Source organism: Salmo trutta, chromosome 32 (assembly GCF_901001165.1).
Source record: "Salmo trutta chromosome 32, fSalTru1.1, whole genome shotgun sequence".
Taxonomy (NCBI): Eukaryota; Metazoa; Chordata; class Actinopteri; order Salmoniformes; family Salmonidae; genus Salmo; species Salmo trutta.
In genome coordinates this window covers 30,041,006-30,059,756 of record NC_042988.1, presented here as the reverse complement: position 1 = coordinate 30,059,756, position 18,751 = coordinate 30,041,006, and the positions used below count along the sequence as shown (strand labels likewise).

Sequence of the window (18,751 nt, the reverse complement as noted above, 5' to 3'; positions counted from 1 at the left end):
AGAATAGAATATAAGGCGCAGGTGCAAAGTCTTCTCCGAATGTTGAGCACATAAGAGCCTGTCGATACGATGATCGTGTCTGTAAATGTAATAGTTACATTATGCAATGGTTTCAAGAATAGCTAATCAAAATACGTTATGAAAGAGTTTTCATAATGAAGCCTAAGAGCCGAAATTGGTCAGTGGGACAGCACGTGTCAACCTTCAGATGAATATAAACGTGTTGTTGTGGATGCTGAAAATGTTAATAATAACTTTACATTATTCAAAGGGAAATTGTGTCATATTTTAAGGTTTCCTAAAGGAATGGGCACAATTCAATGAAGAGGGGCATTTAGTGGGCATTGGTTTAATGCGACCCCAGTAAGCTAGGCTATGCGTCATGTTCTTCAACGACGACCATAAGCTGCCTATTGACTTTCATGATCATACTCAATACAGTAGCCTGCTTGAATTATTTTAAAATGTGGAGAGCCTATCGGTTATGAGGTTACCAAATATCTAGGTCATGCACTAGGCTACTCTACACCGAAACCAGTTTCGTATGCTCTGGTCGTTCACAAATGCCATTTGAACATTGATAGACATCAGACGGCTGCTGTAATCCATATTTTGCATAACTTTAAGCTTATATTAGCCATATATGGCTAAATGTGCTCTCTAAAATGTAATTCAATAATATTTCAATAGGCTATTAAAATGCATGTGCAGAAAGATACGAGCTATAGTAAAGCAACTTCATATGCTACCCTGCTGTTTCGGGTACTACTTCATTAATAGTTGTGCCATTAATATTTAGGCTACTCGTTTGTAGGAAATGAATGATTGATTAAACGACCGATAACACCATTGCGCATTTGGTGTATATGCCGCAATGGTGACACATTTTGATCAGGTCTACCTCGAAACGATTAGACGAGGGGTAAGTCGAGAAGTCAACACCAAAATGCCAAGTATTCCAGCGGATACATAAAGCGTTTCCCTCTCAACTATAATTCAGCACCACAAGGGTTAATGCACGATCTTCCATAGAGCGGAAACTGCCAGCCTATTGCAACCAGGCACGATACACCGCTGCCCTTCCTTATAAGGTAATGGATGGAAACGAGCGTAATATCACACCGTGTAATAATTAAAAGCCATATTTCCCACTCAAAATACATACTGGGCGACGTCCTGATACCACATGCCGTAAAAGCGCTCGTGAAAACGACGGATTTGGATCATATTCACGGTTTTCATTTGCCCTTCAACTGCGGTCAGAGAGCGAATACGCCCTGCTCCCTTAGCAACAGCATTCGGAGCGAAATACAATTTAACTGGGACTATAGAGCCAATACAGGCCGTAATTAAATGTCATAGGTAGAGCTCACGTTTTTCTATCGTTTGCGAATTTCCTGTCTTATTAGTTAAGCGTTTTAGAAACGAAATGCATGGCTGAAGGCAACATGAAGCCGTGGAGTGAAGACGGTATCTATAATTTAAAGGTGTTATTTTCAATGGCTGTTAAATTGTATATAGTAGTAGGCTACATGCATTCATTCCCCTTCCATGAAGTCATATTAGGGGGATGATTTTATGACACATTGAAGGGACCATTCATTCTTCCTTGGCTGCTCCTGACGCAGCCATTCTGTAATGCTGCTGCCGACTTTTTCCTGATAAGAGTTTGATGGAATGTCGCAAGTGCATTTTTGTGTTGTCTCTCACGTCGATACAAACATCCAACTCAGCACACCCACATCAAATGTCTACACACTAGCCTTGTATAATAACCACTGAACAGAAACGAACGACCCTACTAAAGTAGGCTTAGAAACGCATTGCACATAATACATTGTTGTTTCAGAAGGTATTTGTCTGTTTGAACTATGTGATATGGTTTTATCTTATAGTTTTTGTTTCAGCATTTAGTTTTCAAGTAAAACAAATGTCGCCCCATTTAATAAACCCTATTCTAGACCCACAAACTACTGTAGGCTGTGAGAATTCAGGTGTAGGCTAAATCAACCAACCTGCCAACCCAGCGAGAATTGGTAATCATTTGGGTGTGGTTGCACATTTGCAAGTAGACTGTTTTAATACATTTTCTCACACCTTGATTACATGAAACGTTTCCCGCCGTGTAGGCCTATAGCCAATGTTGTTCTCGACCCATATGACCATGATATCCGCCTCTGAACACACAGGTGCACAAACTCACTGGTTTGGCTCCAGGCTCTGATAAATCTCTAGTCAATAGCTGTGCCAATAGTTTTAGGTAAAGACAATCAACTTCGATTGTTCATTCCGACTAATAAAGGATTAGGACGCCTAAATACAACCGTTTCTAATTCCTACTGTTGGATGTGTATTGAAGATAGTAGGTCTTCCATTCCAACAGTGTTTCTATAGCACCACATTGTTTATTTTATAGAGAGCATTTATTTAGCCGTGTTGAATCCAAACATTGTCAAATAATTCTAGGCCACATTTCGAGTTATGAAAGCAGCAATTGAACAAAAAAAGGACTTTAATTGATTGAAGTTTATTAACAGATAATTGCACTTTATAAAGCGGGAATAGGCCTATGCGTGAAACGGTAGGCATAATGTACCAATGCTGCTCGCAGTGTATATCAAAGTTTCTCCATAACATACGTTCATAGACTAAGTCTATATAAGTTGTGGCTATTTGTGACCGGATAAAGTATACCATCTTGTAAGAACCGTGGACGATTTTTACCCACAATTACTACGTTACCTTATTTACACTAACTTCTTAAGTCTGGGAAACAAAATACATCTTTTTGTAGTGTAAAGCAACTGTAAAATTGACACAACAGCCAGCCAAAAAGACAGAAGAAATGTTTTCAAATGAGAAATGGCATGGCACATGTTCTAAAAATGTAGAACATTTCTGCTACTGTTCAGCTATCAGATATGAAGGTCAAAATGCGGTGGATTGCAACTCCTGTTGGAGTTGACGGTGTTACAGAAAACAAATGTTAGATACGCATGCACATACATGGGCCTGGGTTAGAATGAGGAAGCTTTTTGTTGCGTCATCCCACGGGTAGCTCATTTATCATAGAATGGATGGTGGAAGCACTGTGCCATTTAATACATGAAATAACTGATGTTTTACCACTGTTTATCAGACTGGGCTAAGCCTTTGGCAGGACATACTTTATAGAATACACAAATGATGTAGTCTCATATGTTGTATTTTGTTATTACTTGTATACATTTGCGCTTTGTTTAGTTCTTCACTATACCTCAGATGGCAAGAGAGGCCTGCAGATCTCCAGGAAGTGAGAGAGTAAAAGAGATTGAGAAAGAGGTGTGTGCATGTTTGTGTATGTGTGTGTGTGTGCCTGTGTGTGCCTGTGTGATTGTGTGTATATCTGTGTGTGTTCAGCAGGGCCCAGGGTCAGGCTAAACCGTGATCTCTGCTCCCCTCACCGTGGGGAGTCATGAGGCGGTGAGGAGAGAGATGCTGGGTGAGATCCCAGACTATGACCTTTACACAGCCTCATCCCAGAGCCTCTCTCTCTCGCTCCACTCACAGTCTCTCTCTCACAGACTGCCTGTATAATCATCCAACCCACAAAATGGTGTCTGCTTAGAGAGGGCTTGGCACTTGTAGTGCCCAGACTGTGCCAACTGGTGAAATGGAGAGAGCTGGGTGGCGGGGCAAAGTGGGGCAGAAGAGGGAGAGAATGAAAGAGAAAGAGGAGAGAGTGAGAGGGAGAGGAAATGTCAAAAAGAGGAGAAGAGGATTAGAAAGGGAGGGATGGGAGGAGGGAAAGAGGAGAGAAAAAGAGAGATATGAGAGAGAGAGAGAGAGAGAGAGAGAGAAAGAGAGAGAGAGAGGCAGCAGCACCAGCAGCAGTAACAGCAGCAGGACCAAACGGATGCCTGCATTGCTCAGCCAAGCATCTGATTCATCTCTCACAGAAAGATGGAAGAAAAGAGGATTGGATGAGGGGACAGAGTGGAGGGGTAGAGGGGTAGAAGGGGTTGGGGGGGTATTACAAAAATGTTAAGAGGGCCCTACAGCCATTCTCACAACGCTCAGTGGGCGGTCATTAAGCCCCCCTATCAAACAGGCTGATGTGGCAGGGAGAGGGGGAGACACACAAAATTAGGAGGGGACGTTTCCCCTCTATGAGAATGCAGTTTGAAATTCTTCAAGCTGTACACTGTATATCTGGCAACCTTGAAACACTTGGATTTTTGACAATGCGGTTTAGCTTATTCCAAGCCTTGTCGAATTAGCAACTCTATTATGGGGAAGGAAGTGATTTTGTTTGCACGCTTGGAAAAAAGCATCATCAATGCATTGTAATCACTGCATTGATTTTGATCAATTCTGTCACAGTAGAAAATGCCAAGTAAACATATGAATTCATTGAAAATGATATGATAACACAGCTGGTCCTTTTAAATCCAGACTCCTAGCATTGAGGTTTTAATGCAGCTATCTCCCTTCATCTTGGTTTGTTTCTGACATATGTTCAATTATGATAATGGTAACAAATGAATGCCATTAGTATCCAATTAATCTTGGCGTGCTGCAGATTTTAAAGGCCCAGTGTAGTCAAAAATGGGATTTCCTGTGTTTTATATATATTTCCACACTATGAGGTTGGAATGATACTGTGAAATTGTGAAAATGATAATGCCCTTTTAGTGTAAGAGCTGTTTGAAAAGACCGCCTGAAATTTCTGCTTGTTTTGGTGGAATGGAGTTACAGATGATACCGGTAGGTTAGTTAATAGACAAATAGAGAAAGAGAGTTCCAGACTTCTCTCCCAATAACAGTTCATTTTCAGTTTCCCCCTCCCCACTTAGACCACTCCCGGATAGTCCAAGCCAAATTCTTGCTTGAGAAATTACTCTTTGCTTAGAAGCTATTTTTCTTTCTTTTTGACCATTTTAATTGAAAACAATCACGGGAAGGAACTTAATTATTACCCAGAAATGATTTGATATTGTGAGAAAAATGGCTACATTCGACCTTTAATGCAGCCTACAGCCTCTGCATCAGGCTGTATGGGCTGTGTGTATTAATGTGGCTTACAGCCTCTGCATCAGGCTGTATGGGCTGTGTGTATTAATGCAGCCTACAGCCTCTGCATCAGGCTGTATGGGCTGTGTGTATTAATGCAGCCTACAGCCTCTGCATCAGGTTGTATGGGCTGTGTGTATTAATGCGGCCTACAGCCTCTGCATCAGGTTGTATGGGCTGTGTGTATTAATGCGGGAGGGGAGTGGAAATTCCTCCTCCAGTGTCTTTGTCAGGCCCATTGTTGTCGTGTGTGGCTGGTCCATGGAGAGGAGCTCTCTGTGAGGGTGGGCTGCCTCACTTTCCTCCCTGCCTGCCTGTCGTCGTGTGGGGCTTGCTCAGTCACCCCCCCCCCCCCCTAACCCGCCACCCCTCCTGCGACCCCCCTCTACTCCCATACCCAGGAGCCTGTGCAAGGGGTGTGTGGGTGGGAGTGAGGGAGAGCGGGGAGGGGGGCTGATAGAGAGCACCATGCTCCCTGGGGATGGGGGTCTAGTAGGGTGTGTGTGGTGGAATCTGCTGCAGCAGACCTGTCAATAGTGTACCGAGCCACGGCGCTATGCTGGGCTGGGATGTAGTCTATGTACGGTCTTTGGATTCTACAGGGCTGTAGTATACAGCCGAGGCTGAGCAGGCATAACACACAAACACAGAAGGAATAGATACAGACTACTGCCCTCAATGATACCTATGTAGCAAATGCAGTTTCCCACGCCAGCTGTGAGACAATGTATGTTTCCATGTTTGACCCTTAAGATGTGGTTTCATCTTTATGAACTACAGCCCACTGTCTCTTTGTTCTTGTAACTTGGAGTGGGTCCATTCATTAGTGTCTCAGGCTGACATCCCATAACCGGAGCTCTTTCTTCAGATTCACTTCCTCTTCCTGGCTCCTGTTATGTTAATGATGAGTGGCATAGCTAGGCCCGTCGTCTTTGGCTGAGTGCTTATAATCCTTGTTGTCTTCCCTCTCCGTCTCTTGGGACGGCTTATTTGCTTGTTTTAATTGCATTTTAATTTACAATAGCCTGGAAAGGCTGTGACGAGAAGCTCTCTCTCTCTCTCTGTCTCTCATATTCTAAGAGACCTCTAACATACAACAATAGCAATGTCAAGCGCAGCCCACACCGCGTCTCCAAGTCAACACAACAAACCAGCAGGTATATATCACAACCTGGTTTACTCTATAGTGTATATGAGAGGTCAGCGGCGGTTCAAAAACAATCAACTGTCTGGCCAGATAGAATTGACAGCGAGAGCTGCTGGATGTTAGAAGTCGATGATGTAGATGGAAAGAGCAGGTCTAATAAGAGGAAGGGTGGAGGGGAGAAGAGAGGAGGCAGACAGACAGTTTAATGTGCTGGCCTATCTATATGGAAATTCAGTCACTCTGGCTCCTGCCATGCTGATTCTTTTTTTATTTCATACTTGATTTTGATTGGCTTCTGGGAAAGCAAAGAGGAGTTCAGAAGAATGGTCCAGAGATAAGACTGGCTTTCTTATTTGGGCAAAGAGCACAATGCGGATTAGAGATTTGTATTAAATCTATAGAGACAGTAGAGCAGGGGTAGGAGGACTGACGTTTTGTTTCAATCACTTAGACATTTGCAGTCCACTGCGTTTTGGGATTGGCACATAAGAAACAAAGGCATGGATGAATGGATTTGTTTTCTCCCTTTTTCCCTCTCTCTCCCTCTCTCTCAGTATTCTCTCTCTTTTTCTTTCATTGCGGGACTCGTGTGTCAAAAATCATAAACATACAGTACGTATACTATAAACATCCACACACACACACACACACACACACACACACACACACACACACACACACACACACACACACACACACACAATAACAAAATACACAAATGTACTTCCCACTTTCCTCCTCTCATGTTTACCTACACCTGAGGCTGATGTCCTACGGCATTCCTCTCTCTCTCTCTGTGTGTTTGTGTATGTTGGTGTGCACTTGTATGTGCATGTGTGTGTGTGTGCATGCTTTCGTGCCTATGTGTGCACATGCATGCGTGTGTGTGTGTCTCAACCACTCATCAGCCTGACATACCTTGTAACATGCAGTAGAAAAAAGAGAAAGAAATCACTGTCATGTCCCACAGTGAAGTGTCACTCTCAGTCAATCTGTCCCCTCTTTCACCTAGCAGACCCTCCCAGTGGCATCCATATACCAGCTGACCAACAATAGAGACCCTGCTTCATAATGTGCTTCCCAAGACAAAGAGACAACATACCACAGATACAGTGGAGGCTGGCAAGGGGAGGAAGGCTCATAATAATGGCTGAAATGGAGTGAATGGAATGGTATCAAACACATCAAACACCTGGTTTCCATGTGGTGGTTACCATTCTATTGACTTCATTCCAGCCTTTATTATGAGCCCTCCTCCCCTCACCAGCCTCCACTACACCGATAGAAGAAAGCACTACACAGTGAGCAATGAAAAGCTGATACATTTTAAGCTGTAAAAGGTCTTATTCAGCAAAGTGTTTAATTGATAACGATGCTATGGGTGTTTTCATTAGAAATATATTTGAGAGCAGGAGAGAGGGTATTCACCAGGATAGGAGGATTGCATTGGTTATTTCAAGCCTCTCAAATGGCCTGTACCCCAAATGGCACCCTATTCCCTTTATAGTGCATTACTTTGGACCAGGACCCTGGTCAAATGTAGTGCACTATATAGGGAATATGGTGTAATTTGGGACTCATCCAAGGTCTCCAATATTGTTTCTATATGACACTATATGTCTCATGTCTGTGTGATGGTTATTTAAAGGGAGCGGTATGGATTTTCTCCCCCATTCAACTTAATGGTAAATCAATAGCCTAGCTGGATAAAAGATGGGAGACGGAATTGAAGTGGAAACAGAAACAATATGAATAAATATATATTTAAACTGCTGTTTTTAATCTAATGGGCTGGTTTATGTTTTTCTTTTTCTTATACTTTTACTGAGCACCAACGTCCTATCACTGTAAGTATGGTTGGTTGGGGCCTCCCGAGTGGCGCAGCAGTCTAAGGCCCTGCACCCGGGTTCGATCCCAGGCTGTGTCGCAGCTGGCCGAGACCGGGGGACCCATGAAGTGGTGCCCATGAGACGGCGCACAATTGGCCCAGCGTTGTCCGGGTTAGGGGAGGGTTTGGCCAGCCGGGATGTCCTTGTCTCGTCTAGTTAATCCTTGTGGCGTGCTGGGCGCATGCACGCTGACTTCGGTCGCCAGCTGTACGGTGTTTCCTCCGACACATTGGTGTGGCTGGCTTTTGGGTTAAGCGAGCAATGTGTCAACAAGCAGTGTGGCTTGGCGGGGTCGTGTTTCAGAGGACGCATGGCTCTCGGCCTTCGCCTCTCCTGAGTCCGTACGGGAGTTGCAGCGATGGGACAAGACTGTAACTACCAATTGGATACCACGAAATTGGGGAGAAAAAGGGAGAAAAAGTCAAAATTAATAAAAAGTATCATTAGTTGGATAGTTGGTGGTTTGAATATTGGAGGTTATTATTGGCCAGAACATACAGAATGTTGTAGGGAGAAATGCAGTATAAAGCAGATACATTCTATCCAGAACAGAGTGAAGTTTAAGTGTGTAGAGGTGCGTTTCCTGTTTTGTTTGGATTGGGAACGTGTACGTGTGTATGTTTGCGAGTGTGTGTGTGTATGAGCATGCGTCCGCATGTGTACGCATAAGCCTGCGCATGTGAGAATCCTGTCAGCTTGCAGTCATCTGACATCATGTTCCAAAAGGGATATTTCCACGGGCCCAGGGAAGGGAAGGGAGTAGGCACAGGTTGTTACCATGACTTATAGATTTCTCTGCATTTTCCGACAGCGCTGAAATATGGGAGAGGAACAGAACAGTAACTCATTCTGGGAAACAGAATAGTACAGGCAGAGATGAAAACATGAACACTGAGGAGAGGAGAGGAGAAGAGGCAAGAGAGGAGAGGAGAGGAGACGAGACGAGAGGAGACGAGAGGAGAAGAGACAAGAGAGGAGAGGAGAAGAGAAGAGAGAAGAGGAGAAGAGGAGAGAAGAGGAGAAGAGAAAAATAAAACCCACCACTGGATGACATAGAAGGTGAGATGGATGGATCCTCTCAGAAGCCTTTCCATGATCTCAGTCTCCTCTCTCTTCCTATCGTTAACACAACAACCAGCAGCAACACACCCTTGCGTGAGTCACCAGCCATTCAGTCACCACACTCACACTGACGTCGCCTTTGCTTTGTATAGGGGTCAAGGAATCACACTAAATCCTGTTTAATTATTTCTACCACCATAGCTTATAGCCTGTGTCACATTTTCCTGTTCTTCTCTCACTCTGTGGTAGCTTGGTTCCACATCTGTTTGTGCTTTCTTGCCTACTCCTTTGGTAAGTGTAATGCCAACAACCATAGGAGTTGGCTATACAGCACAAACAGATCTGAGACCAGGCTAGGGAGGTGGAGGGTGTGGATGGAAGATTACTAGATGATTCAGGTACAGCGCCTTCAGAAGGTATTCACACCTCTTGACTTTTTAAACATGCTGTTGTGTTACAGCCTGAATTTAAAATAGATTAAATTGATATTTTGTGTCACTGGCCTACACACAATACCCCATAATGTAAAAGTGGAATTATGTCTTTAAATAAGTATTCAACCCCTTTGTTATGGCAAGCCTAAATACGTTCAGAAGTAAAAATGCTTAACAAGTTACATTACAAGTTGCATGGACTCACTCTGTGTGCAATAATAGTATTTAACATGATTTTTGAATGACTACCTCATCTGTGTACCCCACACATACAATTATCTGTAAGGTTGAGAAGTGTATTTCAAACACAGATTCAACCACAAAGACCAGGGAGGTTTTCCTTTGCCTTGCAAAGAAGTGCACCGAATGGTAGATGGGTATAAAAAGCAGACGTTGAATATCCCTTTGAGCATGGTGAAGTTACTAATTACACTTCAATACACCCAGTCGCTAGAGACAGCAAATCAAATCAAACCAAATTGTATTTGTCACATGCGCCGAATACAACAGGTGTAGACCTTACAATGAAATGCTTACTTACAAGCCCTTAACCAACAATGCAGATACAGGCATCCTTCCTAACTCAGTTGCCGGAGAGGAAGGAAACCGCTCAGGGATTTCACCATAATGGTGACTTTAAAACAGTTATAGAGTTTAATGGCTGTGATAAGAGAAAACTGAGGATTGATTAACAACATTGTAGTAACTCCACAATACTAACCTAAATGACAGAGTGAAAAGAAGAAAGCCTGTACACAATAAAAATATTCTAAAACATGCATCCTGTTTGCAACAGGGCACTAAAGTAAAACTGCAAAAAATGTGTCAAAGAAATTAACTTTTTGTCAGAAATACAAAGTGTTATGTTTGGGGCAAATCCAACACAACACATCACTGAGTACCACTCTTCGTATTTTCAAGCATGGTGGCGGCTGCATCACGTTATGGGTATGCTTGTCATCAGCAAAGACTAGGGAGTTTTAGAAAAGAGAATGGAGGAATAGAGCTAAGCACAGGCAAAATCCTAGAGGAAAACCTGGTTCAGTCTGCTTTCTAATAGACACACGGAGACAAATCCACCTTTCAGCAGGACAATAACCTAAAACATAAGGCCAAATATACAGTTGTTAACCAAGACAACATTGTAGCCAAGTTAGAGTTTTGACTTAAATCAGCTTGAAAATCTATGGCAAGACTTGAAAAGGGCTGTCTAGCAATGATCAACAACCAACTTGACAGAACTTGAAGAATTAAAAAAATAATAATATACAAATATTGTACAATCCAGGTGTGCAAAGCTCTTAGAGACTTACCCAGACAGACTCACAGCTGTAATCGCTGCCAAAGGTGATTCTAACATGTATTGACTCAGGGGTGTGAATACTTATGTAAATATTTGCAAACATTTATAAAAATATGTTTTCACTATGTTACTATGGGGTATTGTGTGTAGATGGGTGAGAGAATTCAGGCTGTAACACAATACAATGTGGAATAAGTCAAGGGGTATAAATACTTTCTGAAGGCACTGCATGATGCAGATTGCAGCAACAGTGCCATTGTTCCTGCATATCTCTCCACTCTTGCCCACATACACTCCCAGCCAGTCAGACAATGCCTCTCATTGTCTCCCCTTTGCCTACATTGGAGAGCTCTCTCCTGGGTAGCTCCCTAGGCCAGGCCCTCTGGTTCCTGGAGCTCATTCTATGCTAGCTGATGTGTGGTGAGCGTTCTGGCACCAAAAATGGTTGCCTGCATCACCCAGGTGGGTGCCACACATTGGTGGTGGATGAGGTGAGTTTCCCCCTTACTGTGTAAAGCTCTTTGAGCACCTCAATTGGTAGAATGGTCTATATAAATCCAATCTTTTATTATTGTCATCTCTTAAAAGGGCCAGAGGAGAAAACCTATCTGATGCCTTTTCAATGGGATTCAATGGGATTGTCTCTAATGTGATTTGAATACAAATGGTCAGATAGAGAGCGGAGGAAGAGGAAATGGTACTCCTCTAGGATCATGACAAAGCTATTGGCAACGTTAAAAAAGAAACGTTGAGTTGAACGGCGCATGATAATGTTGCACATAGTGATGTTGTTCTGCTGTTTATGTCTCTTCTCTCTCGTGCGGACACCTTCCTCATGATCAGTCGAAGTGTGAGAGTGAGAAGGCACAGCCCTTTGCTTGTCTTCAAGGCCACAAGCCACAGGATGTGCCTCACACCTTTGCAAACACACACACACACACACACACACACACACACACACACACACACACACACACACACACACACTTGACACTGTGTTTCTTCTCCTTGTCCTGTGTGTGTATTTGTGGTCTTTGTCAGTTTGATGGGTGAGAGAGGTTGGGGTGGGAGGTATGATGTTAATCTAACACTCACATCCTCCCCTCCCCAATCTTGCCTGACAGTGTGCTTCTCTCTCTCTCTCTCTCTCTCTCTCTCTCTCTCTCACACACACACACACACACACACACACACACACACACACACACACACACACACACACACACACACACACACACCCACACACACACACACACACACACACACACACACACACACACACCCTTACTCTTGCACAAAGACGCACACACCACACACACACACACACACACACACACACACACACACACACACACACACACACACACACACACACATGCACGCACATAGGCATATTTGCCTTGTATGGTCAGCTCTTGCTGTTTACAGCAGATTGCGAGATGGCATGTTTGAGTAGAGATGGGGCATTTAGCACCACATACACACGCCTCTGCTGTTTACAGCCTGGGTAACCTGAGAGACAGAAGTTGACAGTAGAAAACCTGACGGCTGTGTAACAGTCCCTCCCTTCCCTACTGTACACTTACTCCCTCTTTGACTCTAAAGCGCCAGCTACTTAGAAGACTGCTTTTAGGAATATACGGAACATACGGGGAATTCCAGGGCAACGATAAGAAGAAAAAAGCAACGTTTGAAGATTAACATAAACAGCTCTAGTCCCTCGATACGGTACTTCATAGCCACTGCATGTGGCACTCAGAAATCACATCATTAAAAATGAATGAAAAATATGTTATTTTTTACTTACCTCTTTCAGCAGGTGTTTACCGGGTTACACTGAGAAGCAGAACAAGCAATATTGGTACTTACCAAATAGAACTGAACGAAGGGTAACTGGTAGAAAATGTTTTTTTTGTGCTCCTAACAACAGAGAAATGATTAGGTCATTATTAAGTAAGTACCTATATTACTATGTCATTGGAATGTAAATAGCAGGTAAATAGCAGGCGGTAAAAAGTAACAGGGTTCTAAAGGTGTTGTTGAGCTACATAGAGATGACCTCGTCTCAGAGTGAGGTCACATTGGCATTATGGATTTCATCACAGCTTACATTATTGGAGATATTGAATTATGGATGGACACATGCAGAATGAGTTTGTAATGAAACACTCCCTAGTGTGTGTTTGGGGTCTGAGTCTCCAGAATTACAAATCAACCCTCTAAGGAGGGAACCAGATAACAGTAGAGCATCCATATTAGGAAGTCTTAAGATTTCAGGCAGAAAGCAGAGCAACGGAATCTCAGAAGGACGAGGAATTCTGAAAGTAAAGAGGTCTTATCATTTAACATGTGGAGAGGTATTATCATTCAACATGTGGAAAGGTCTTATCATTTAACATGTGGAGAGGTATTGTCATTTAACATGTGGAGAGGTATTATCATTCAACATGTGGAAAGGTCTTATCATTTAACATGTGGAGAGGTCTTATCATTTAACATGTGGAGAGGTATTATCATTCAACATGTGGAAAGTCTTATCATTTAACATGTGGAGAGGTATTGTCATTTAACATGTGGAGAAGTATTGTCATTTAACATGTGGAGATCAAATCAAATCAAATCAAATGTATTTATATAGCCCTTCTTACATCAGCTGATATCTCAAAGTGCTGTACAGAAACCCAGCGTAAAACCCCAAACAGCAAGCAATGCAGGTGTAGAAGCACGGTGGCTAGGAAAAACTCCCTAGAAAGGCCAAAACCTAGGAAGAAACCTAGAGAGGAACCAGGCTATGAGGGGTGGCCAGTCCTCTTCTGGCTGTGCCGGGTGGAGATTATAACAGCACATGGCCAAGATGTTCAAATGTTCATAAATGACCAGCATGGTCAAATAATAATAATCATAGTAGTTGTCGAGGGTGCAACAAGTCAGAAACTCAAGAGTAAGTGTCAGTTGGCTTTTTCATAGCCGATCTTTGAGAGTATCTCTACCGCTCCTGCTGTCTCTAGAGAGTTGAAAACAGCAGGTCTGGGACAGGTAGCACGTCCGGTGAACAGGTCAGGGTTCCAGCAGGTCTGGGACAGCAGGTCTGGGACAGGTAGCACGTCCGGTTAACAGGTCAGGGTTCCATAGCCGCAGGCAGAACAGTTGAATCTGGAGCAGCAGCACGGCCAGGTGGACTGGGGACAGCAAGGAGTCATCATGCCAGGTAGTCCTGAGGCATGGTCCTAGGGCTCAGGTCCTCCGAGAGAGAGAAAGAAAGAAAGAGAGAAAGAGAGAATTAGAGAGAGCATATTTAAATTCACACAGGACACCGGATAAGACAAGAGAAATACTCCAGATGTAACAGACTGACCCTAGCCCCCCGACACATAAACTACTGCAGCATAAATACTGGAGGCTGAGACAGGAGGGGTCAGGAGACACTGTGGCCCCATCCGATGAAACCCCCAGACAGGGCCAAACAGGCAGTATATAACCCCACCCACTTTGCCAAAGCACTGCCCCCACACCACTGGAGGGATATCTCCAACAACCAACTTACCAGGAGAGGTATTGTCATTTCACATGTGGAGAGGTCTTATCCTGTCACATGTGTATAGGTCTTATCCTTTCACATGTGTATAGGTCTTATCCTTTCACATGTGTATAGGTCTTATCCTTTCACATGTGTATAGGTCTTATCCTTTCACATGTGTATAGGTCTTATTCTGTCACATGTCTATAGGTCTTATCCTTTCACATGTGTATAGGTCTTATCCTGTCACATGTGTATAGGTCTTATCCTTTCACATGTGTATAGGTCTTATCCTTTCACATGTGTATAGGTCTTATCCTTTCACATGTGTATAGGTCTTATCCTGCCACATGTGTATAGGTCTTATCCTTTCACATGTGTATTCTCTGCTTGATAACTACTTACTGTTAATGCTTATTATTTTGGGGTTGTTGTGCTCTGTCAGTTGTATTGAGTTAATCAGTAACAACAGCAGGTGCATGGAGCAGTTTTTCTGAAATGACCTTGTAGCCTACTCACTGCCATTCCTATATCTTTTCTAGTCAAAGATACCTTGTACATCGTATATGTCATGGCCGTCGTAAGGATTGGACCAAAATGCAGCGGGTACGTGAATGCTGATTTTTACTTTATTAGAACATTACACAAAACAAGAAAACGAAAAAAAACGAACGACAGCTAAACAGTATTGCAGGCTAACCATAGCAGTGCAAAAACAACTTCCCACAAAAGACAGGTGGATAAAGGGCTACCTAAGTATGACTCCCAATCAGCAACAACGATGTACAGCTGTTCCTGATTGAGAGCCATACCAGGCCAACACAAAGAAATACACAACATAGAAAGAACATAGAAATACAAAACATAGAACAATACCCAAAAGCCCCCGACAACACAAAACAAACACACCCCTGCCACGCCCTGACCAAACTACAATAACAAATAACCCCTTTTTACTGGTCAGGACGTAACAGTATATCCTTACCTTTGACAGTGCAATCGGAAAGTTACAGCCTTATTCTATAATGGATTCAATAATTTTTTCCCTCATCAATCTACACTCAATACCCCATAATGAAAAAGCAAAAACAGGTTTTTAGAATTTCTTAGCAAATTTATACAAATACAAAAAACGGAAATATCACATTTACATAAGTATTCAGACCCTTTACTCAGTACTTTGTTGAAGCACCTTTGGCATCGATTACAGCCTTGAATCTTCTTGGGTAGGATGCTACAAGCTTGGCACACCTGTATTTGGGGAGTTTCTCCCATTCTTTTCTGCAGATCCTCTCAAGCTCTGTTAGGTTGGATGGGGAGCGTTACTGCACAGCTATTTTCAGGTCATCTAGCTGTTGGGATTGGTTTTGCTGAGGTGTCTTTCTCAGTCTAATACAGCATTGAGTTCCTTGTTACATTAGGTTTCCATGATACTGCATTTGATAAATACACCCCAATAATCTGTGCTACACATGGTAATAATAATAAATAATAAATCACACAATCTTTTGGAGGGAAATGACTTTGATTTCTCTCCTAGTTATTCTGTATCCAATCTCATTTATCTAGCTTCAGGAGCTTTGTATTTCCTCAGGCTGCATTTACATGCCACACAGGGACCCACACGACACCGTACAAAGACAACATTTTGACAAGCATTAAAAACCGTGAACACACAGGCTCACCGGGCTCCCCTTCCCTCCCGAATCCCAACGCAGAAAAAAAATCACTTGATGTGGGAAATCATCAGAACACTGGTGGAGGCGGCACCCTCAGCCTTGAGCCTTTGCAGAGGTTGCACACGCACGCACGCACGCACGCACGCACGCACGCACGCACGCACGCACGCACGCACACACACGCACACACACACACACACACACACACACACACACACACACACACACACACACACACACACACACACTGAGCTGCGAGAGAGGAGCCCATTAAAATACACTACGGAAAATGAGATTTGGGAAGCCCTGTGAAAAACGATGCGTGTAATGATCTCTTTCCTCCTCCGTTTATCTGCTGAGGATTTGGAGGAGGCTTTAAGGTTTTCCACCCTGTGGCCTCCTCAGCCTCCCCCGTACTCAGCATTAATATTCATGCTTATTCTCTCTCTCTGTATGACTTTTGTTGTTTTTAATATACAATATACAGACTCTCTAGTGCCTTCTATTGTTGTCAATACTCAAAGACTGGATTATCATTATACATTTATAGACACTGCAGGAGTTTGGGCTGTTATGAATATGTAGTCTAGAATCAGTGTTTGGTTGTTGTAGACTGGATGTAAAGAAGGATTAATTTGGGTTGAGTGTTGTGGAAAGGTGAGTCAGAATGAAAGAGAAATATCCCTTGTTTCACTTCTTGTTTTTTGGTTTCTAATTAACTTCCTGAGAGAGGGGGGAAGGGGGGGAGACAGAGCGAGAAAGAGACAGAGATAGACAGAGTTCGAGAGACTGTAATGTTTACTGTACATTTTTTATTGTTTATTTCACTTTTGTTTATTATCTATTTCACTTGCTTTGGCAATGTAAACATAAGTTTCCCATGCCAATAAAGCCCTTTGAATTGAATAGAATAGAGAGATAGAGAGCGGGAGAGATGACTCATCACCTCAATGACTATGTGCATCCAGATCCATCCAGATCCATTCAGATCCATCCAGATCCATCCAGATCCATTCAGATCCAGTCTGGACATCTCTCAACAACAAACTCAACATCAACAACATATTACACCATCTGTAATCGCTCATTTTTGCCATTTCTTCACATTTCAAATTTGTTCCCTATTCAAAACAAGTTCCTAAATATGTATATATATCTCCTTCCCTCTCTCTCTTTCTCCTTCCTTCCCTCTCTTTCTCTCTCTCCTTTCCTCTCTCTCAGGATGTTCATAGGAAACCAAGAGAGGCAGATGTAGTGTCAGCCTACATACAGTATGTAAAAGCCCAGCTGTCTACCGGTACAGCAACACGCTGCGTTGTGGCCTGCTGCCATTCTACACAGAGTGAAACCACACTGACAGCCACCACAGTGGATAACAGCTAATGAAACACCCAGAGAGAGAGAGAGAGAGAGAGCTCACAGGGGTAGGCCAAGACATACATCTGCAATGTAAAGGCAACTACTATTGTAGTTGCCTTTACCTCTCCTCTCCCATTCACGTGCAAATTAGTGTTTAATCTCAGTGCCTTAATAGAGAACCATGGCAACAGAGACAGTCCTAATGAAGCAGAGGCTCAGGTTAAGAGCTGCCTGCATGTTGCTACCACTCACATTCAATCAGCATTTACATACATATACACATTCACTCAAAAACACACATGCACTCACACACGTTCTATAGCAGCTTATAAATCCCTTAGCTTTGTTCATTGTCATGTGACTATGACTCTAGGTTCTGCCTCTCTTATTTCCAGCCATATTAAAGCTATTAGGAGAACACATGTTCCAGACCAGACCTCCTACTGCCAGACAAGACCCAGACGGCACTGCAGACTGATGAAAACTACTGCCAGACAAGACCCAGACGGCACTGCAGGCTGATGAAAACTACTGCCAGACAAGACCCAGACGGCACTACAGACTGATGAAAACTACTGCCAGACAAGACCCAGACGGCACTGCAGGCTGATGAAAACTACTGCCAGACAAGACCCAGACGGCACTGCAGACTGATGAAAACTACTGCCAGACAAGACCCAGACGGCACTACAGACTGATGAAAACTACTGCCAGACAAGACCCAGACGGCACTGCAGGCTGATGAAAACTACTGCCAGACAAGACCCAGACGGCACTGCAGACTGATGAAAACTACTGCCAGACAAGACCCAGACGGCACTGCAGGCTGATGAAAACTACTGCCAGACAAGACCCAGACGGCACTGCAGGCTGATGAAAACTACTGCCAGACAAGACCCAGACGGCACTGCAGACTGATGAAAACTACTGCCAGACACATACAGGCTTTTACTGTCATGCATGACAATTATACAAAGAGAGAGTCACCCACACACAGAGAGAACGAGATAGAAAGAGAGAGAGGGAGAAAGAGAGAGAGAGAGATAGAAAGAGAGAGAGAGAAATAAAGAGAGAGTGAGAGAAAGAGAGAGAGAGAAAGAGAGAGGGAGAGGGAGAAAGAGAGAGAGAGAGAGAGAGAGCGAGAGAAAGAGAGAGAGAGAGAGAGAGAGAGAGAAAGAGAGAGGGAGAGGGAGAAAGAGAGAAAAGAGAGAGAGAGAGAGAGAGAGCGAGAGAAAAGAGAGAGAGAGAGAGAGAGGGAGAGGGAAGAAAGAGAGAAAGAGAGAGAGGAGAAGCGAGAGAAAGAGAGAGA

The 18,751-nt window shown here is 43.3% G+C and overlaps 1 long non-coding RNA gene across 1 annotated transcript; it reads left to right on the top strand.

Moving 5' to 3' along the window:
* Window positions 1-9,148: 9,148 nt before the first annotated feature.
* On the top strand, window positions 9,149-18,516 carry LOC115170629 (uncharacterized). Its single transcript, XR_003871078.1, has 2 exons — window positions 9,149-9,243; window positions 17,305-18,516. It is a non-coding gene; the product is annotated as an uncharacterized LOC115170629 (long non-coding RNA).
* Window positions 18,517-18,751: the final 235 nt, after the last annotated feature.